This window comes from Engystomops pustulosus, chromosome 1, assembly GCF_040894005.1.
Source record: "Engystomops pustulosus chromosome 1, aEngPut4.maternal, whole genome shotgun sequence".
Taxonomy (NCBI): Eukaryota; Metazoa; Chordata; class Amphibia; order Anura; family Leptodactylidae; genus Engystomops; species Engystomops pustulosus.
This window is the reverse complement of record NC_092411.1, coordinates 256,878,638-256,900,573: the sequence shown is the minus strand read 5'-3', so window position 1 is coordinate 256,900,573 and position 21,936 is coordinate 256,878,638. Positions and strand designations below refer to the sequence as shown.

The 21,936-nt window shown below is 42.2% G+C and overlaps 1 protein-coding gene across 1 annotated transcript in view; it reads left to right on the top strand.

The window, feature by feature from the left end:
* Positions 1 to 696: 696 nt before the first annotated feature.
* Positions 697 to 21,936, top strand: part of PGCKA1 (PDCD10 and GCKIII kinases associated 1) — a 49,858-nt gene continuing 28,618 nt past the window's right edge. The window contains exons 1-2 of the mRNA XM_072125887.1: positions 697 to 773; positions 898 to 1,050. The gene's annotated coding sequence lies outside the window, so the exon portion shown is untranslated. The remainder of the gene's footprint in view (positions 774 to 897; positions 1,051 to 21,936) is intronic.

The window sequence follows — 21,936 nt, the reverse complement described above, 5'->3', positions numbered from 1 at the left end:
TAAGTTACTTATCTTTCTAATTTCATCAGGATTGTGCTTCAATGAGCTACAAAACCAGAGACAAGTGGTTGGCATACTCCGTTCTCAACATGGGCACTTCTTTAATCTATGATTATGTATGTGCTGTATGTCCACATGTAGCTTGTCCTTGTTCCAGTATTAGGCGTCCATCTCTGTGTAGGTTTGCCTTCGGCTAGCAGCGGTAAGTCATTACCTGAGTTGTCTTCTGCTCCTCTCACCTCTCTTGTCTTGCATTTCCCAATCCTTTCAAGAACTCCCAATGACTCCTGCTCTAATCTCTCCTGCCATCAAGCACAATCTGCAACGTTTATACCCATAAATACAAATATCCCTAATCTCTGTCACAGTCATATGTAAATGAGCTGAGAAGAGTCACTTTTTGCCTAAAATGAATCATGTTTAGAGGCTGCAGGGAGGTATAATTTAAAACACCCTTATCTTCAGTTCTGTTGTTGTTTTGGTGTCATATTAAAGCTAAGTTACTTATCTTTCTAATTTCATCAGGATTGTGCTTCAATGAGCTACAAAACCAGAGACGCGTGGTTGGCACCTCTGCATGTAGCTTGTCCTGGTTCCAGTATTAGGAGTCCATCTCTGTGTAAGTTTGGCTCAGTCATTACCTGAGCTGTCTTCTGCTCCTCTCACCTGTCCCGCCTTGTATTTCCCAATCCTTACACAAACTCCCCAGGACTCCTGCTCTTATCTCTCCTGCCATCTGGCACAACCTGCAGCCTCACACAGAAGCCATAAAGGTAAACCAGTCCGGCAAGGGTTAAACCTCGCTCGCCCTGCAGGTGAAGCCTTACACGGTGCAGGTCTAGGAAGTATGAAAGAATTTATTTCCATGTCTTTGTCACGTGATCCCTTAATTCTCAGTGTCACCAGCTCCAGTCCCTCATTAGGAGAGGTCATGCAAACTGCAGGCTGCTCCGGAGAGTCAGGACTCCATTCACATTCATATCCAGGCGACGGGATAAGGAGTATGGGACATGCCTAGAGGAAGACCCCTCCAGCCCAGGACCAAGACAAGTAAGAGACCCTCATACTTTATACTGGGCTTACCTGTTCTCCAGCGGACACACCTGCTACACACACAGCGGCTCTATGGGGACTACTACACTACATGTCACACCTGGAGAGAGATGTAGCAGAGCTGAGTGTGTCCTATTACTCATTTATTCACTGTCACTCCTTGGTTTAGATAATGTTTTAGGTTAATCAACAATCTAAAGAAAAATCCCGAGCTCTGCTACATCATTACATTATCACATCCGTTACAGATCTGATTGGGGATGGATCTTTATCCTAAGGGGCATGAACGAACCTTTATACTTCATTTATTTTACTACAGAGACCATACGGTGTTTTTATACCCTTGGTTACCTATTTCTATTACTCCGTGATGGTAGCTCTCACTACTAGGAGTTTACTCTGCTACTTACACAGGAGGTAGAGTAGTAAATGTTATGTGTTATATTTACCTGCCTGTAACAGGAACAGAAGTCGCCGTACAGTGTGAGCCGAGGCAAACACAAGCCTGTTTTGTACATAAAAGCAAGTCATAGCCGGCGTAGTAACAAGAGAAACATTGTGCAGTAGTAGGGCTGAGGTTGTCATCCGCCAAATATCTGGAGTTTATATAGTTTTGTATGGATTGTAATTGTCATGAATGGTCAGCGACAAACTCAGCTCTGCTACATCTGTAGCATCGGAGAGGAAATCTGATCCACTAGTAACTTTAATGAATTATACATATACAGGCGCTCTCCCCTACTTAAAGACACCCAACTTACAGATGACCCCTAGTTACAGACGGACCCATCTGCCCCATGTGACCTCTGGTGAAGCTCTCTGGATGCTTTACTATAGTTCCAGGCCGCAATGATCAGCTGTAAGGTGTCTGTAATGAAGTTTTATTGATAATCCGCGGCAAAAAATTTTGAAACTCCGATTGTCACCGGGGCAAAAAAAATTTTTGCCTGGAACTACAATTATAAAATATACAGTTTCGACTTACTTACAAATTCAACTTAAGAACAAACCTATGGAACTTATCTTGTGGGTAACCCGGGGACTGCCTGTATATTTATAGAAATTAACCCTCCCGCTCCAAAACTTGTTCCAAAAATTGTACATAAGTTTGAGGATAAGGACGTGGAGGGTTTCGGTTTGACGTAAAATTAGCCCTCAGAATCCACCATGGCTGTCACCAATTTCTGCAAATCACCTGCCACGATCTTTTGGGTTCATGATATCCTACTAGATATGGTCCTGTGTGTGCAAGAAAAATGATTTAGAGGAGCGCGTTGGAGTCATCCTAAGGGTCAGCCAAGGAACCCCAAATCTGACGCTGTGTTTCTTTACTAGAAAGACAAATGATGTATTTATTATTTGAATGAAATCTTCCATCAAAATCCTTCATGATAAACCAGGGACACTTACTCATAGATCCAGGCACCGTGACTGTGGTAATCTTCTTATATTTGTTATCCATGGCCTCCTTCCTTCTAAAATCAACTTTGCCAATTATGCTAATAAGCCTTTAGGGCTCTGGGGGTATCACCAGAGCCCTTCTGTGATGTAGCTTCACAGGCTAGTACACTGTGCAGAAGCACTTCCCCCTTTAACTGTGTACTGAAACTTCTTCTCCTGCAGTGACTGGCAGATGGAGGGGAGAAGTGCTGAGGGAACAGGGGGAGGGTGAGACCGTGTAACAGCCTGTTAAGCTGCAGCACAGAGGGGCATTGGTAACGCCTCCAGCAGCCCTTCAAGTTCATTAGCACAATTTGTTTCTCAAATAAGTTGATTTTAGAAGGAAGGAGGCCATGGATAATAAATATAAGAAGATTACCACAGTCCCGGGGCCTGGATCTATGAGTAATGTCCCTGGTTTATCATGATGGATTTTGATAGTAGATTCCCTTTAACAACAAATTTAATGCATCTTGAGAATTCAATGAAATATTGTAGTACAAGAATTTCCTGAAATACATAAAAAAAAAGTCATAAGTTTTATCAAATAACTAAAAAATTCCCCACTGCTGCATCTTTATTGGTGGAAACCACTGGGGGTCCATTAGAGAGAATACATTTATAGGGGTCCGTACTATTGTATAGCGATACATCCGCTATAGTGATGTTTGTCTTCTGCTGAACCTTGTAAGGCTTATCTTTTATTCCCACTTTGTGCCAGATTTTACATAAAACCAAAAGTGGATTTATAAGAAATGAAAAATAAAAACTTTTACTTCTCCTTCCTGCTGGATCTACATTACATGGTATAACAATCTGACCAGTGGGGGCCTGACTGCTTGCAACCAAGGATGGACCAATCAAGCGAGCAGGAGGTCTGTCATGTGTCCTATCATCCAATCAATTAGGGGTGTTGAAACTTGCCAAGCACAGCGCTGGGGTATCTCTTCCAAATATCAGTGTCTAGGAGTGTGCAGGAGAGATCCTGTTATGTTTTGGCTTAATATTCAGACCCATCCTCTGATGTTTCACAGGATTCTTTCATATTTTTATTCCTTTCATAAATCAGTGAATAAACACTGTTACACTCATCTTTACTTATTTGGGTCCTTGGCTTCCCCCATGCAAATCTATTAAGTGTGAAGCCACTTCATCTGTTCAGTGTGAATGTGCACTAAGACTTCTTTATAGGAAAACCTGGTAAATATGGACCTTATTGTCGTAAACACATTGCCCTTCCCTTATTTCGGGTACGTCATGTAATGTACTTCTACAGGGAATTGTTTTCTCATACACCAGTGTAGACCACAAGTGGGTACAGAATGTGCAGTCTATGGCCTTGTACACACATGCATCATGCAACAGTGTTATTATTACAGCTAATGATAGGATTTAAAGGGGCTGGCCACTGTACCTCTTTTTTTCACCTTTTCTGTAATGTGTGTGTAAATGTGGGGGGGCAGGATATTAAGTAATTTAACAATATACATCAATTAATAGTTCTGATCCGCTTTCTTGATATGTAAAGTGAAGCCTCCTGTCTTTTCCCTGCTCATAAAATGGATGCAGATGGAGTGCCGTCTCAAGTAACAGCAGAATACATTGGGCCTGTGACAGGGGAGAAACTTCACTTCATGACACTTTCCTCCTTAAAGGGGTTGGCCACTTTACCTCATGTTTTGTGTAATGTGTGTGTAAGTGGGTCATGTGATCTCTATCCGTCCATGAGCAATCTCCCTGCCAAGACCTTAAGATAGTATTTATGAATACAAGATCAAGGTCCTGGCAGGGCGATTGTTCATGAACAGATAGAGATCCCATGACCCACTTATACACACATTACACAAAACATGAGGTAAAGTGGCCAACCTCTTTAAGGTGGAAAGATCCCTGTCATGAACTGAAGTTTCTCACCTGTCACAGGCCCCATGTATTCTGCTGTTCCTTGAGATGTATGAAAATAAGAGGCACTGACAGCAGAGGGGAGATCTTGTTTTTTTTATGATAGGATAGATCATGTTTATGGGGACCCCCATGTGGCACCCCCATTATTAGCTTATTGCAGAGAGGAGAGGAAAGCTGAGCTGCAGTTACCTGGCTCGACCACTACACAAAGAATGGAGCCACCTGATCCCGGCTCCATTATATGTGTTACTTCTCGCAGAGGACATCTACTAAATGGGGGTGACCGGTATTGGAGCCGCCGATCGAATATTTAGGATCAATCACTTGCGTAAGTCATCAATATCAATACCATGAAAAATCCCTTTAAGAGATCAGTTTTCAGTCTTCAGTTCTTTCAAGATTCAGCTTCGTTGCAGAACGATTTTAAGCCACCGTTATCATGTGCAACCTGAAAAACCACTGCTAAAAGTCACATACAGGATAAAGTATTATTATCCAATCAGCTGAGAGGACTGAATGGCCCTATCTGCAGGGAAGATCTGAGGATTACCTGAGAGTGGATGCAGCAGGTAGAAGGAGGGTGGCAGGCAGGAAATTGGGGTACAGATGAGGCTTGAGACATGAACACAGGTATAAAATTAATTTAATAATTTAAAAAAAACATGTTTCCATGTCACTGTCTATATTTAGAAAAAAATACTTAATCTCGTATTTTTCAAACTGGCCGCTTGTTAATTCTGTGGAAGCTTTATTTGCAACTGTCACCTCATTTACATCACAGAGCTTTGAAGATTATGCAAATGAGACTCAGGGGTTCCAGGCTTCATTAACATCGATGGAGCCTGGAACCCCTCAAATTAATTTGCATAATTTTTTAAGCTTTATTTTCTTTAAAAAACAGGGCACACACCAGTATGTCAGTGTGCTTGGTTTACAATCCTTCATCCTGGTGGTAGATGTCCTTTAGACACAGGATTTCTTACTGTATCTTTATGTGATGAATGGAATTTCCCTTTAAATCCCCTTTAAGTCACATGCTAGTAATTTACATGGGAACGTCACTGAGAATTAGCTATAATCATATTTTCCAATTTAAGGAAACATCCCCATTATTGTGTTTTCGTGCTGTTTTGTTGTTTATCTTCTCTAAAGATCTGTTTCCTTATAGCTGATAGAGAGGTTGAATAATCTGTATCAGGAAAATGAAGCGTAGGGGGAACCTGTCATGTTAGATGTGTTGTCTCATCTCCAGGCATTGTGTTATGTAGAAGGAGAAGCAAAGCAGATTGAGATGTGACTGTGATGGAAAATAGCACAACTTGCAATATGATCAATAGCTCTGCTACTTATGTGTTTAAGAGTCCACTGGGTGGTCCTACTCAGTGATTGACAGTTACCTGTTAATTACTATTCACACAAGTTATATTGGATCTTTATTAGACAAAATTATATATCTATCACTCATAGCATTCTGCCTGCATATAGGACACTATGTACAATCTGCGCAGCTCCCCCTGCTCTATAACATGCTACCTGCAGATAGGACACTATGTACAATACCCTCAGCTCCTTCTGCTCTATAACATGCTGTCTGCATATAGAACACTATGTACAATCTGATGAGCTCCTCCTGCTCTATAACATGCTGCCTGCAGATAGGACACTATATACATTCTGCTCAGCTCCTCCTGCTCTATAACATGCTGCCTGCATATAGGACACCAGGTACAATCTGCTCAGCTTCTCCTGCTCTATAACATGCTGCCTGCAGATAGGACACCATGTACAATCTGCTCAGCTTCTCCTGCTCTATAACATGTTGCCTGCAGATAGGATACTACGTACAATCTGCTCAGCTCCTCCTGCTCTATAACATACTGCCTGCAGATAGGACACTATGTACAATACCCTCAGCTCCTCCTGCTCTATAACATGCTGCCTGCAGATAGGATACTACGTACAATCTGCTCAGCTCCTCCTGCTCTATAACATACTGCCTGCAGATAGGACACTATGTACAATACCCTCAGCTCCTCCTGCTCTATAACATGCTGCCTGCAGATAGGACACTACGTACAATCTGCTCAGCTCATCCTGCTCTATAACATGCTGCCTGCAGATAGGACAATAGGTACAATCTGCTGAGATCTTCCTGTGGTATAATATGCTGCCTTCAGATAGGACACCAGGTACAATCTGGTAAGCAACTCCTGCTCTATAACATTCTGGCTACAGACAGGAAACTATGTATTATATGCTTAGCAGCCATGCTATATAACATGATGCTTGCAGGTAGGAGCTCCTCCTGCTCTATAACATGCTGCATGTGGATAGGAAACTAGTTACAATATGCTCAGCTCCTCATGCTCTATAACATGCTGCTGCCTACAGATATGATTACACATACAGACTACTAAGCTGCTCCTGCTCTGTAACATGAACCACTTGTATAATGGGACCGTTTTCTTTTAGGAAATCTACCCACCATTACAACACGGGGACTTATTGTATTGGAGCTGTGGTCAGTTTCAGAATAGATCTTTTATTGGCCATCTGGGTGGATGACATAGTTATTGTAAGATACACTTTGCCTGTATTGTTACTTTTAATGGGTGGAAAAACAGGCTTGTCTTATGGACAGTAAATTGCCGGAGCCAGAGAACGCCTCTGGGAGTTGTTCCACTATGATGACAAATAACATAAGGTATTGAGTCCTTTAAGAATGTGGGGGAACGAGGTTGTATGTGTGTAATACATTACCTCAGCAACACATCACAGGGAAGTAACCACCATGTATTGTACAAGTTTACTGCCTGTAGCAGATGGCCACAGCCGTGTACAGGGGAGATTCTTAGGAGATGTTACTATGTAGACAACCACTAAGGCGATGGAATTACAGAAACATCACTGGCATCTCTGCATATACAGCGGCTCATGGCTATTACACCAGGACCATGGGGGGATTTATCAGGACTTCTATGCCCCTAAAGTGGTGTAGAAGCCAAGAAATAATGGGTGTATCACTGGCACTTGCCATTATTTTCCCCTTTCCGCCACCTCTTCGCCAGAGGGACTTGAAGAAGGGCACTGCTGGCAGGGGAGAGGGTTGATAATCTGCCTAGCTTGCCCTGCTCTATAACATACTACGTGCAGATATGATAATATGTACAATCTTCTCAGCCCCTCCTGTTCAATAACATGTTGCCTGCAGATAGGACACTATGTACAATCTTCTCAGCCCCTCCTGCTCTATAACATGTTGCCTTGCAGATAGGACACTATGTACAATCTTTTCAGCTCCACCTGCTCTATAACATGTTGTCTTGCAGATAGGACACTATGTACAATCTACTTAACTCCTCCAATTCTATAACATGTCTGCAGATAGGACAATATGTAACTCTGCCCAGCCCCTCTTGCTCTACAACATGCTGCCTGCAGATAGGACACTATGTACAATATGCTCAGCTCTACCTGTTCTATAACACACTGTCGGCAGATAGGACACTATGTACAATCTGCACAGCTCCTTCTGCTCTATAACAAACTGCCTGCAGATAGGACCCTATGTACAATCTCTTCAGCTCCTCCAGCTCTATAACATGCTGCCTGCAGATAGGACACTATGTACAATCTACTTAATTCCTCCTGCTCTATAACATGCTGTCCACATATAGCACACTATGGGGCACCTGTGTCATAAGTCTGGCTTTGCCCGTCTGTTTTTTGGGACTTTTCTTGGCTTTTCTGCTGGTCAGAGGTATCTTAGTGTTTTTTTCTTATTGATACATGTGGCATTTGGTCTTTAGTGAATATGCGACTTTTTAAAATAAAAGTCACAATCAGTTCAAAGCTTATTTCTACACCTGGTCAGGGGCAGCTGAAGATTTGCAACAAAATTTGAGACTTTTTTGTAACTTTAAAAAAAAACGCTTCACATCTGGATTCGGGTGATCACTCAGGGAACACTGCAGAAAACGAAACAATGCCGAACGATGAAGGGAGACTGTCTTAGGCGCAAAAAAGTCTCAAATAAGCACAAGCACCATGAAAAGCCAAAAGTTTGATACATGTCCCCCTATGTACAATGTGATTAAATCCTCTTGCTCTATAACATGCTGCCTACATTTAGGAAACTACAATCTGCTCAGTTCAAGTTATGCCGCACAAGCATTGAGATGCAGCTGTGAAACGCAGGTTTATTTTCCATAATGGCAAATTTTAGAATTTTTAGCCTGAATGTTTAATAAAGAGATGCTATATCTCCATGGCACTCGCTTACTCCATATGGCCCTGCAGAGTGTTTTTCTTTTAATTTGCATAAGCCCTGGTAATGTGATCATGTGGAAATTCCAGTGGAAGAGGTTACTCTGTAAGCCCCGGAATTAGATAAAGTGCTCAGTCCTGAGGCCGGTGTGAGAGGTCATTCACTGCTGCACGATGCGTCCATAAATCTCATCTGCTAGGCTCCAGGATTGAAAAAAATAAATATTACCAATGAATGTTGCTTCTTTATTAGAGAATTGTATTATATCTACTCTATGTATAGTAATTTTTTTTATTTTATGGGTGAAGTTTCACTTTAAAGGGGTTGTCCAGAGCAGAGGGGATAACAAGGTGATTGGTGTGGGTCTGACTCCTCCTCCCATTCTCACTAATTGATAGAGAAACTGGATGAGCGTGCACTCTGCCACGCCTCCTGGCTATCTAAGGCACTCATTAGTGAGAATGAGAACCTGGTTCATGGATTGGTGGGAGTCTGTTCTCATGTTTAGAGGGTTTCCAAGATCGTGAAGCCATATTGATCTTCTTGTTATCTCCTATCCTTCTCTAACACCGCAGTTCTTCTGGAAAGAGGAGATTTATACAGAATGAAAGGATTTATGACCACAAAGGGCTGGTATTGGAATTACATGAGGTCACTAGATAAAAATCCTCCTAGATGCCATCCTCCCTAGGAAATGGACCCTAGTAGCCTCCAAGTGGGTTTTCTTCTGCTGTACCACTGAAATTCAGTATTGGGTTAGAAACTGGTCCCACCAGATTCTCTGATGCCCCGGTGGGCCAGTCTGACACCGCCCTATTAAGGTTCTATAGCAACTGCACAGGCAGCCTTTATGGTATCTGCACCTTTAGTTCTCTTCTATAGAACAGGTTTTATAGGCAGATATAAAGCAGAGGGAAGACTAGATGCACAACCTTTTGTGCAGGTTATAATAGGTTGGGTTAGGAGAGGTATGTTAATTATATTCTGATATCATGAAATCTAAACATGAAGGTTTGCCTGGTTGTTTCTTTACATTGAGACCCGAACCACAAACTTTGTGAGTGCGGCAGAAAAAGGGCAAAAAGTTGGCTGAAGCTGTTTCCAACAAGGGAGAAGTGGATTCTCCATAATATAAGAATTCTGGTGCATCTTTTTAAAGGATAGATAGATAGATAGATAGATAGATAGATAGATAGATAGATATCCACCATTAAGCCTGGAAGCAGCAAGGGGTCCCTGGCAACCTGGGAACCCAAACCCAGCCAGACACAAACATGGACCAACCACAGCTGACCACAGCCAAAATCAACAAAGCCCAGGAGGAACATGTCAGTGACTGGAGGACCACCATAGAGCCATCCCAGAAGCTGACCATCTACCAGGGTCTACAGAGAGACTACAAACTGGCCCAGTACCTGGAGAAACTACAGGACCCCAGAGACCGTCAGATCCTGAGCCACTACAGACTGAGCACCCACAACCTGGCCATGGTGTCCGGGCGGCACAGACATATGTGTCCAGGGAGAGCAGACTGCAAACTGTGCCAACAGTGCCAGAACCAGGAGGCCACCGGGGATGAGGTCCACTTCCTGCTACACTGCTCCAGATACTCAGCAGTGAGGGACACTCACATCAGGAGACTCTTAGATCTCCCCCCCGGGCTTCAGGTCCAGCTACATGGAGGAGGGAGAGAAGATCCATCCTGTTGGGGGAAAAGAAGGCCACAATGGCCATATCGGCACAATATGTCACTGCCTGCCATAGACTGAGAGACATGTGATACCATGGACTATAATAACCCCCAAACTACATATCCCCATTCATCCTGTTCCCCATGACCATGCACCCCAACTTCCCCACAATACCAGATGAGATAGATAGATAAATAGATAGATAGATATCAAAGTGAAGAGGCGGCACTCCTAGTAGTGTTGAAAGGGGGTGAACCTTTATTCCATGAACCGCGAAGTTTCTGTGTGCGTTTACACCTTTGTCATGCTTGAGAAAGGTGTAAACTCACACCGAAACTTCGCGGAATAAAGGTTCACCCGCTTTCAACACTACTTGGAGTGCTGCCTCTTCACTTTGATATATTTGGGATTCTCCGCCAAGGAATCACTGGCTACTGCACTCACTGCTTCAGCTGTGCTGCTCAAGACTCTCCCTTGTTTAGATAGATAGATAGATAGATAGAAAAAAAATAGAAAAAAGGCAGCACTCCAATTAGTGAAAATAAAGTGGTGTTTATTTCACCTCTTGCAACGTTTCAGCTGTATCCCAGCCTTTTTCAAGCAATGTGTGTCACAAAACATGGAAGTACTTATAGTCACAATTTGATGACATCATATATAAGGTAAACAAATAACAGTGATAAATATATACAAATTTAGTACATGATCGCATGTGGTTACATCAATATATACATCAACATTGTGCTGCCGTTTTTCTATTTTTTGGATATCTTTGGAGAGTGTAGGATAACACCCATTACATTTTTTCTAAGGACTGTGCTGCAAATTTTTCTCTTTTTAGATAGATAGATTTATAGATAGATAGGAGATAGATAGATAGATAATAAATAGACAGCTTTAAGGCAGGTTAAAGAGTATTTTCATAAGATGTGTTTTTTCTTCTCAATGTGCTTGTAAGCTCCATGTCTCCTCACTTCTGTAGTTATATAGTTCCCCCCTAATGTCATTGGTACATGTTGTAACATGAAGGTTTATTACATGGAAGATATCATTCTGGGACATTTATTGATGGTAATTTTAATATTTATTCATGATCCATGATCAGTGGCGTTCACATCTTCAGATTAAAGGGAAGGGAGGGGGGAACTTCATAAATCACATCTGTCAGGACTTGCCTTTAATTGGAATTAAGATGGAATTTAATAAAGTGAAAAGGATGGGGGTATAACTAGTCTGGTGTAGAATAGGACATGTACTACAGGTTTGCCCCCCCCCCCTTCCTTATGCTTTCAATATTTTTAACAATTGGTTCTGCATATGAAGACAGGCAAAAAAAGTGTAAGTTACAGGACTGCAAAACCATAATGTTAGAGGAATCAGACTGTGAACGACTGTCAATGAATAATGGAACCTACTTGATTAAATACTGTATGTACTCATATACTCGAGTGTAAGCCGATCCGAGTATAAGCACTCTCCAAAACATACTGTTAGGTTGTTTAAATTGTGAGCCCCATGGGGATATTTGACATTGTTTGTGCAGCGCTGCGTAATCTGTGTGCGCTATATAAATAAAGAATAATTTTATATATATATATATAAGTGAGGTCAATAATTTTACCACAGTTAACTGGGAAATTGTATTGACTCGAGTATAAGCCTATGGTGGGAAATTAATTGGTCACAGCCTTCCCTAGTAATGTAATACCCAGTAGCCTCCCGTTGTAATGAAATGTCCATAAGCCTCAACCACTAGGGATTCATTAGATAAAGCCCCCCTAACCCCCATGGATTCCTTATGTACAGGCTTATGTGCCCCCCCCCCCCCAGGAGCTCAGGGCCCTGGCACTTGCCCACGTATGCACAGTGCTGGCCCTGCTCTCGTGTATAAGCCGAAGTGGGGGTTTTTGGCACATTTTTTTGCCGAAAAACTTGGCTTATACACAAGTATATATGGTAAGTCTCACAACTACATAGTACAGAAGATCAGTGCTTCACCATCATGTGTAAAAGTGCCAAGCCCTTACCTAGATTTCTACTTTGAGCTCCTCCTTTGGTTAGGGACTTGTCTACATTGAACAGGCCCTTGTTATACCCCATATTGGGCCATGTGGAGATCTTCCCAATACAGACGAGTGATGGGTTTATCAGCCATCCATATGCTCTCCTAGTAGTAGTGGTCAAACTGGTTTACACTGTTTGCTCTATGAACTCAATGGTGGTGGAACATGAAGGATCAGTCGATAAGATGGAAAAATGAAATAATGCACAGGACTATGTATTGTGTATAATATCGGCGGCTTGTCTTTATAATAGCCTTCAATGTCTTTTATCTGAAGATTCATACTGTAGAAGCCACTAATAGCACAGAGACGTACAACCATCTGCCTACACAAAAGAGTAGGCAAACTAACAAAGGCCATTCACATAATAGGCCCTTCGGTTATACATATGGGAAGAGGTCACAACGGTAAACACTGTACAATTCTTTCCTGCAGAGACTGTGAACATCTATATTAAACAGGATTAAACTTAAATAAATATTAAATTTAAATTCTTATTTTATGCAAATATGGAGAAAAAGCTGCCTGCATCCCTTTAAAGTGTGGTGAAAACACTTGCAAGAGTAAGGAACCTTAGAATTGCTGTTATGTGTGGTTATAGAGTTATAGAGTTTGTATGTTCTCTCCGTGTTTGCGTGGGTTTCCTCCAGGTCCTCTGGTTTCCACCCACACTACAAAACATTCTGGTAGGTTGATTAGATTGTGAGTCCCATTGGAGACGGGGACTGATTTGGCAAGAACATGGGTCCCATTATGTGTCTTTTCCCATATAAGAAGACCAATATTATAAACCAGAAGTCACCACCCACAATGCCATGGCCCATGGCTTAGACCAGTTAAACCTGGTCACTGGCTTCAACTGAACAAAAGTCCTCCCCTATCCTATCTGGCTTGGTAGTCAGCTCTCCTTCTCTTTTCTTCTGTGGAAGTCCTCTCCTCTTCTCTGACGTGGCAATCCTCTCATCTTCTCTGTTGTGGCAGTCCTCTCCTCTTCTCTGAAATGATAGTCCTTTCCTCTTCTTTGTTGTGGCAGTCCTCTCCTCTTCTCTGACATAGTAGTCCTCTCCTCTTCTCTGACATAGTAGTCCTCTCCTCTTCTCTGACATAGTAGTCACCTTCTCTTCTCTGACATAGTAGTCACCTTCTCTTCTCTGACATAGTAGTCCTCTCCTCTTCTCTGACATAGTAGTCCTCTCCTCTTCTCTGACATAGTAGTCACCTTCTCTTCTCTGACATAGTAGTCCTCTCCTCTTCTCTGACATAGTAGTCCTCTCCTCTTCTCTGACATAGTAGTCACCTTCTCTGACATAGAAGTCCTCTCCTCTTCTCTGACATAGTAGTCCTCTCCTCTTCTCTGACATAGTAGTCCTCTCCTCTTCTCTGACATAGTAGTCCTCTCCTCTTCTCTGACATAGTAGTCACCTTCTCTTCTCTGACATAGAAGTCCTCTCCTCTTCTCTGACATAGTAGTCCTCTCCTCTTCTCTGACATAGTAGTCCTCTCCTCTTCTCTGACATAGTAGTCCTCTCCTCTTCTCTGTTGTGGCAGTCCTCTCATGTTCTCTGACGTGGCAGTCCTCTCATGTTCTCTGACGTGGCAGTCCTCTCCTTTCCTCTTCCGTGGCAGTCCTCTTCTGTTCTCTGCTGTGGAAATCCTTGCCTCTTGTATTTTCTGCAGTGAAAAGTCCTCTACCCTTCTTTTCTCTTCTGTGGCGGTCCTCTCCTCTTCTCTGTCATGGCAGTCCTCTACTCTTCAATAATGTGATGTTGCAGTCTTCTTTTCTCTTCTCTGACTTGGTAGTACTCTCTTCTTCTCTGCCATGGAAGTACTCTCTTCTTCTGTTCTCTGCCGTGGCAGCCATCTCCATTTCTCCTTGGTAGCTCTCCCTTCCCTTCTCTGCTGTCGCCATCCACTTCTTTTCTCTCCCCTTCTCTGCCATGACAGTGCTCTCCTCTTCTCTTCTATATCATGGAAATCCACTGCCCTTCTTTTCTCTGCCATGGCAATCCTCTCCCCATTTCTGCCATTGAAGTCCACTCCCCTTGTCTTCTTTGCTGTGGCAGTCCTCTCCTTCTCTACTTGTGGGGAGAAGACTGGGACTTGTGAACTTACATTTTAAGTACTGGTCCCTAGTTTAAAAAAAAGGTTGGTAATCACTTTAAAGGGAACCTGTCACCAGGAGACCCATTTTTAGCACTCCCCCAGTCCCTACAGAGCATAGAACTTGCCAAAGAGTTTTTATATAAAAAATATAGAAATAAAGATATGTTTTATAGTACCATCCATGTGGTCTGTGACTAGGCACTTGTCCCCTGGGAGTGGCTATAGAGGAGCCGCCCAACCCCCCTTCCCCCAACCATTGGAAACCGCACCTCTGTGTGTCCTTTTCAAATATATGAATAACTCCCATCACTCGGGAGTGGCTATAGAGGAGCAGGGGGCGTCGCTAAGCCAAGTGATGGGAGTTTTCATGTATTTGACACATGGAGGAGCGGTTTCCCAAGGCTGGGGAGGAAACTGCTCCTCTATAGCCTCTCCCAAGGGACATGTGCCTAGTCACAGAGTGCATGGCATTGAAAGGTACAATATAACATATCTTTTTTCTGTAAAACCTATTTTTACAGCTGATTAAACATTTGCAGCTCCATCAGCTAATCCCTCCATGCCATAACGCCTCTGCAATGCCATCTGCTGATCCCTCCATGCCATAACACCTCTTCAGTGCCACCAGCTGATCCCTCCATGCCATAACACCTCTGCAGTGCCATCAGGTGATCCCTCCATGCCATAACACCTCTGCAGTGGATACCTCCATGCCACGCTGCACTGATGCAGTCATTCATACAAAAGGAGCCCCGGCCAAGTATTGAGGGCATTTACTGTACATACTTTTCATTTGGCCAACATTTCTGTGTTCAGAATTTTTTCAGTTGGTCTTATATAATATTCTAATTTTATGAGATAATGGGGCAGATTTATCAAGTGTCTGAAAGTCTGAATATTTCCAATTGCCCATGGCAACCAATCACAGCTCCCCTTTAAAATATTCATGAGCACTGGTTAAATGAAAGCTGAGCTGTGATTGGTTGCCATGGGAAACTGGAAATATTCTGACTTTCAGACTGCTTGATAAATCTGCCCCAATGGCTTTTGGGTTTTCCTTATAATCCATAATCGTCAACTTTAACAGAAATAAAAACTTGAAAAAGTTTTGTAATGACTCAATATAATATGAGTTTCACTTTTTGAATTGAATGACTGAAAAAAATGTCTCCTCTATCTTGATGCTCTGTGCATTTTTCTTGTCGCTGCTCTTTACTGGAGCCGCTGCTCTTCTTGTGCTTACCGTGGCCTTTTCCTCTGTGTCTCCTGGTAAAAGCTTTGACCTTTTACCATCACATTTGAGTGTAAATGTAAGCTGCAGGTCATGAAGTGGATGACTTCATTTAGCAATATTCAGCAGCCAACCTTGTATTAAGGAGCAATAAGCCTTTGCTTTGGAAGGCGCTGTCACTTTCAGTGAAAATTGAAAGTTGTTCTACGTCTCATGTGGAGATCAGATAGTGGAAGAGGGAATTTATACCCCATGGGCCGATGATTGCCCTATTGTTCTCTGCTGTTAAAAAGCAGTGCAGTTTATTTCACTGTTACATCATATTACGGTGTCTGCATGAAACCTTCTCTCCATTTTCTTATTTTATATATGTCAGGATTTTGGCAAAGTATTATAGTGCAAAGTTAATCCAGACAATCTCAAAACGCAATTATCAAAGTGTCAAAGGTTGATGATGCTTCTGACTGGTTTAACTTCATTAATACTTCCTAAGTACATTGTATTAGTTTTCATCAGAAAATGCCTATTTTGAAGCACAATGATGCAATAAAGACCACCCCAATTTTATACAAAGCTATGGTCATTTCTAAAAAAAAGCCTTGCCTATTTTTCATGGAGCTATACCCATTTCTCATCTACCCTTGCCCATTACTCATGAAGCCACATCCACTTCTTATGACTTCATTCTCATTTCTCAAGAAGCCTTGCTAATTTCTTGTGAGGACTTGTCCGTTTCTCACAAAGCCTTGCCCATTTCTCATTAATCCTTGTCCGTTTCTCATAAAGCAATGCCCATTCTTCATTAAGCCTTGTCTGTTTCCCATGATGCCATGCCCATTTCTCATTAAACCTTGCCCATTTCTCATGAAGCCTTGTCCAATACTCATGAAGTCTTGCCAGTTTCTAATAAAGCCATGCATATTTTTAATGAAGTCTTGCCCCCGTTTCTAGTGAAGATCATGCCTGATTTTCATAAAGCGGTGTGCATACAGGATTAAGCAAAGCACAGATTACCACTCCCCTAACACCCCCTCCCCCCCCCCCCCCGACCCTGTGGAAGTGCAGTAGGACGTGGACCATAAGAGGAGTCACCCACGACTCCTACAGACAGAAGAAGAAAGTTTACCAGGGTAAGTACAATATGGGTAACCCTATTAGGAGATTGTACTTATCCTGGTAAACTTCAGACTTTGTTTTCGACCCTTTAAAATGGCCAGGCAAGAGGAGATTAGCCCCTTAATGACCCTTTACTATGACAGCAGTTGGTATGAACCTATTACCTCTAGTGGAGAATTAGATATCAACGAGTCTAGACCACCAAAAAGTTGTGCATGAATATTCCAGTACCAGAGACCAAAGTGTTTCCACTGCCCCTTTTATACTATAGGCCTTTACTACCCAGAACAGCACAGAAGCCTTTATTAAACTCCCCATAACTGTATCTCAGATTAGCAAGGAAGCAGAGAAAAACTGGTTCACTGGGTCTGAAATGATTCAGGATTTTTTGTGTTTAAACTCAGTTGTACTTCTATGAGGAAATAGGATTATTTATAGTTCACAGTATCAGACACAACCACACTCCTACACTGAAAAAATTGGAACTTTCTGTAACCTTTATGGATCATTAGGAAACAGGAAATTTGTGTTTGGAAACCTTCAAAGGGTCAGCATAGGGGGTCGATTTGTAGGTTCATTGTTTGCTTCATTTGGTTCTCCAGATTAAATGATTCTGGGACCCAAGGTAACCCACCTTCTATCAGATCCCAAATAAAGGAGCCTATTATTTCTGAGACAGAAAGATGAGGTTGCTTTTTCGTGGATCTTTTGGGCCTCTTGGGAGCTAGTAAACTCTGTAAAGAAGATTACAAGGATTTTTCAGTAATTTGACACTACCCTTTAAAGGAAATCTGATGCAGAAACATATCTTGTTTAATCTCTGAACTGAGTGATTTTGCTGAAAAAACAATTATAAAAAAAAACTATAAACAGTTCAGACATCTCCTGAAGTAATGGGGCACATTTACTTACCCATCCCTGGCGCGATCCCTGATCCGGATGGATAATGAGCTCTGCCTCATTTCACTTAGATCGTGTGCCCAATTCCTGCATGTGTCGCTTCCCCGCTCAGGTCCGCCGGAGTTCACCTTCTTCTTCCTGGTGCATGTAAGTGCATTGTCTTGAGACACAATTTTAAAGTTAAATCCCGCGCTCAGTCCATATCCGTCGGATCATCCAACGGTCTGCCCCCCCGATGTCTGTTGCATGAAAGCCGGCATGATTGCGCCAAAATCTGATCGCGTGCGACACAATCCCCTTTTACATACCTGTCTCAGCAGCGCAAAACCCGAAAAAGGTCGGAATATCTAGCAAAAGTGCTGTCCACAGACCCTTAGTAAATAAGCCCCAATGTGTTTATGTAAGCAGCCATTCTGCACCCAGCTTTCCCAAGGTCCTGAATTTTATAATTGTTTTTTGAGCAACACCACTCAGTTCAGGGATTAAACATTATGGGGCAGATTTACTTACCCGGCCCATTCGCGATCCAGCGGCGCGTTCTCTGAACAGGATACGGGGCCGGACGGGATTTATGAAGGTAGTTCCTCCGCCGTCCACCAGGTGGCGCTGCTGCGCTGAAAATCATCTGAACGCACCGGAATACACGGAGCTGGACCAGGTGAAGGTAAGCGCTTCCCAAGCGACACATTTTCGGTTTTTAAATGCGGCGGTTTTTCCGAATACGTCGGGTTTTCGTTCGGCCACGCCCCCCCCGGTTTCCGTCGCGTGCATGCCAGCGCCGATGCGCCACAATCCGATCGCGTGCGCCAAAATCCCGGGGCAATTCAGGTACAATCGGCGCAAATTGGAAATATTCGGGTAACACGTCGGGAAAACACGAATCGGGCCCTTAGTAAATGACCCCCTATATGTTTCTGCATGTGTGTCGCTACAGCATTCTCAAGGTATGTTTACTTCACAATGCATAAAAACAAATGGTAGATTTCCTTTATATAATTCCCTTTATATAATGTTCTCGGCCTACTGCCATTAAGTTGTTTAAGTAATTATTCAGAATAACATTCTGGCACATTTACAAAAAAAAATGCAATGAAATAGTAATAAAAACTGAAATGGGAATGTCTGACACAAAACCTTCTTGGTTCTCACTTACTTATCATCAGGTTTGTTGTCGCTGACTAAACAAACATTTGCAGAGAACTGGAGTGAATGACTTGTTATTGCCACGACCTGTTCCCACATTTACTGTATCGGCTTCCAAACATCCTTGATCGAAATATCTTCCCTCACTAAGTGCTGAATGTTGACTCATATTATCATCGTGCCCAAGACCACACACTTAATATTTCATATTTCCTCACAGTTATTATAACAATTTAATTGTTAAATAAAAATCCTAATGAATTGTAAAATTCTAAAAGTACAAAAAATATAAAATTATATTTGGTTCTGTTGACCTTGATGGAGCTGGTGGGATATGTAGACACTTGCATGCAGTGTAGTGATGAGCGCACCCGTACCAGAATATTCGGGTCTGTGCCGTATGTTGTAGGTTCGGGTCCCCGGATCTGAAAACAGATTTGAGCACGATTGATGCTGGCAGAAAGTTTGCCAGCAGCATTTAAAGGGTTAACACTCACAATCGGGGCTTGGATTCAAGTTCAGGTCTAGGTACACACACCTGGATTTTTGGGACTTGGTTGAGCCCACCAGGCCCGCATCCCCCTGGATCCACTCATCACTACTACTAATAGAGGACTATTGTCTAAGAAGTGTGAAAAGTCCCCAGCAGATCATTGCTATAACCGTCATTTTGAAAATAATATTAAAATCATTGTACCACCTTGAAGCTTTATCCTTATGAGACTAGTATTTTTGAGTTGCAATGGTCTCAATGGGGCACATTTACTTACCCAATCCAGTTGCGATCCCGCAGCGCGTTGTCCGATGAGGATTTGGGTCTGCCGGATTCACTAAGGTTGTGCACCCGATATCCAGCAGGTGTCGCTGCTGCACCAGGGTCCGCCGGAGTTCACCTTCCTCTTCCCGATGCATGTAAGTGCTGATCTTGCGACACAAATCGTTTTTTAAATTCTGCATTTTTTCCGAATCTGTCGGGTTGTTCAATGGCCACGGCCCTTAATTTATATCGCGTGAAAGCCCAATTTCTATCGCGCCATAATCCGATCGCGTGCGCCAAAATCCCAGGGCAATTCGTCGAAAAATGGAAATATTCGGGAAACCCGACTAAAGTGCGGCGTTCGGACCCTTAGTAAATGAGCCCCAATGTGTATGAGGAATGCCCCCCCTACCCCGCGTGTTTTTCTGATTATTGTCAGTAAAATGCTGGGCATGTTGGACTTCAGCATGTCTGATCTTCTGTCACCTCTGGCAGTAGCTTGTTGCACACTAAGGAGCTTATAGTAAGGCCAGCAAATGAGTTCTCAGCATGAAGACTCATTCACATGTCTCTGTTTTAGGTACATAATCTGCTTGAAGACCCAGTTAAGGGAATTTGTCAGCAGTTTTCACTATTCAAATTTGCTGGCAATAGTAGTCCTCGAGAGCTGTGACTATACAAATGTGTGTCTTGTTAGTAGCAGCAGGAAAGAGAAAATTACATTTACATTTCAGGATTGTTGCTGGACTTAAAGCACTCTAGAACACTGGTGTGTGAGACAGTAGTGGATCATAATATAGATTGCTTAGTCCAAGGCCACGGAAAGAAGTCACCAAGTTCATCCTGGTGTGTAAAGACATTAATAATAATGACTAATAATATTAATCTGCATATGCGGTATAACACGATACTACCATTCTTATCATTTATATATGGAAATGATCATTACTACTACTGCATCATAACTAGGGAATGCATATCAAAATAATATTATCTTATATATATATATATATATATATATATATATATATATATATATATATATATATTTTATTTTTTTTTTTATTTTTTTTTTTTATGCCCTGGGCCCATGTGAGTCTTAATCTGCTCTGCCGCTATGAGATCTCTTCACTCGACGCAGCACAGACCCTTCTCCCTGAGTAATTGCTGTAGTGTTCAAACAGAAGCCTGTTACAGCAGTGACACACAGCAGAGAGGAGGGGCTACACTGTGAACTGTGGAGAGACCTCACATACTAGCGCATCTGCTCCGCCTTGTCTGCAGCTTTATACGGTCAAAATAGCTGACAGATTCCCTTTTTTGTTATACACGTGCATAACCTGTGCCTGTTTGGGACAGTCAGTGCAGGATTTATCCTTGGAGTTTTGAGTTTCCTGTCTTCAAAACATCTCAAAATTGTTCTATTTGCCAAGTGGCAAACTCAGATAATGCAGGTTATTAGATGACACGGCATGTGCTATATTATACAGAATACTATAATATGCACATTACTGTTAGTTTAATGCCCCTTGTATATTCACATGACTGCTGCTAGAGTGTTATTGTAAGTAATAAGCGGCATTCATCACTGTCTCCACCATAGTCATCGACTATTATTGTCTGATCACCAATAATTCTTCAATCTGTAGATTGTTCTGTTATATTTCATGCTGTGCAATAATATTAGACTCATTAGTCAAAGTGAAATCTAAGAAAATTGGACGTGTTATCAATTGGAACTAATGATATCTTTCAATGCAAACAACTTCCATGTGTAACAAGATAATTCCAATGTTACTATGAAGAGTGAAGCGTGCACAGAACTTCAACAGCCATAGGTGGGACTCTTGGCCGAGCGTGCATGTGCTGTATGGGGGGAGATGGGAGTAAAACACGGACAGAGACCTGGGCAGAGCTTTCCTCACCATACACAAAGGGTCAGCCATGTAAAATTTAACATGAAATATTTTTTTCCTTTTATGACCTTATAAAGGAAACCTCCATGGGACACTTCAATGCATATCACATTGCTTGTCCCACTAAAACAATGTAAATAAATTGTTATACCTTAAAGATCAATTAAACCTTGGAAGCAGTTTTTATTTAGTAATGAATGGAGCAAGAGATAATAGTAAAAGTCATACACTTCAATCGGTAAAGAAGCTTCTCTGTGTCTTGCTTCTGCTTTTTCTCCTACGGTGAGCAGTGTTCCCGAAAGCATTCAGAAAGATAAGAAGACTAATCATTAACTCTTTCCACACCTAGAG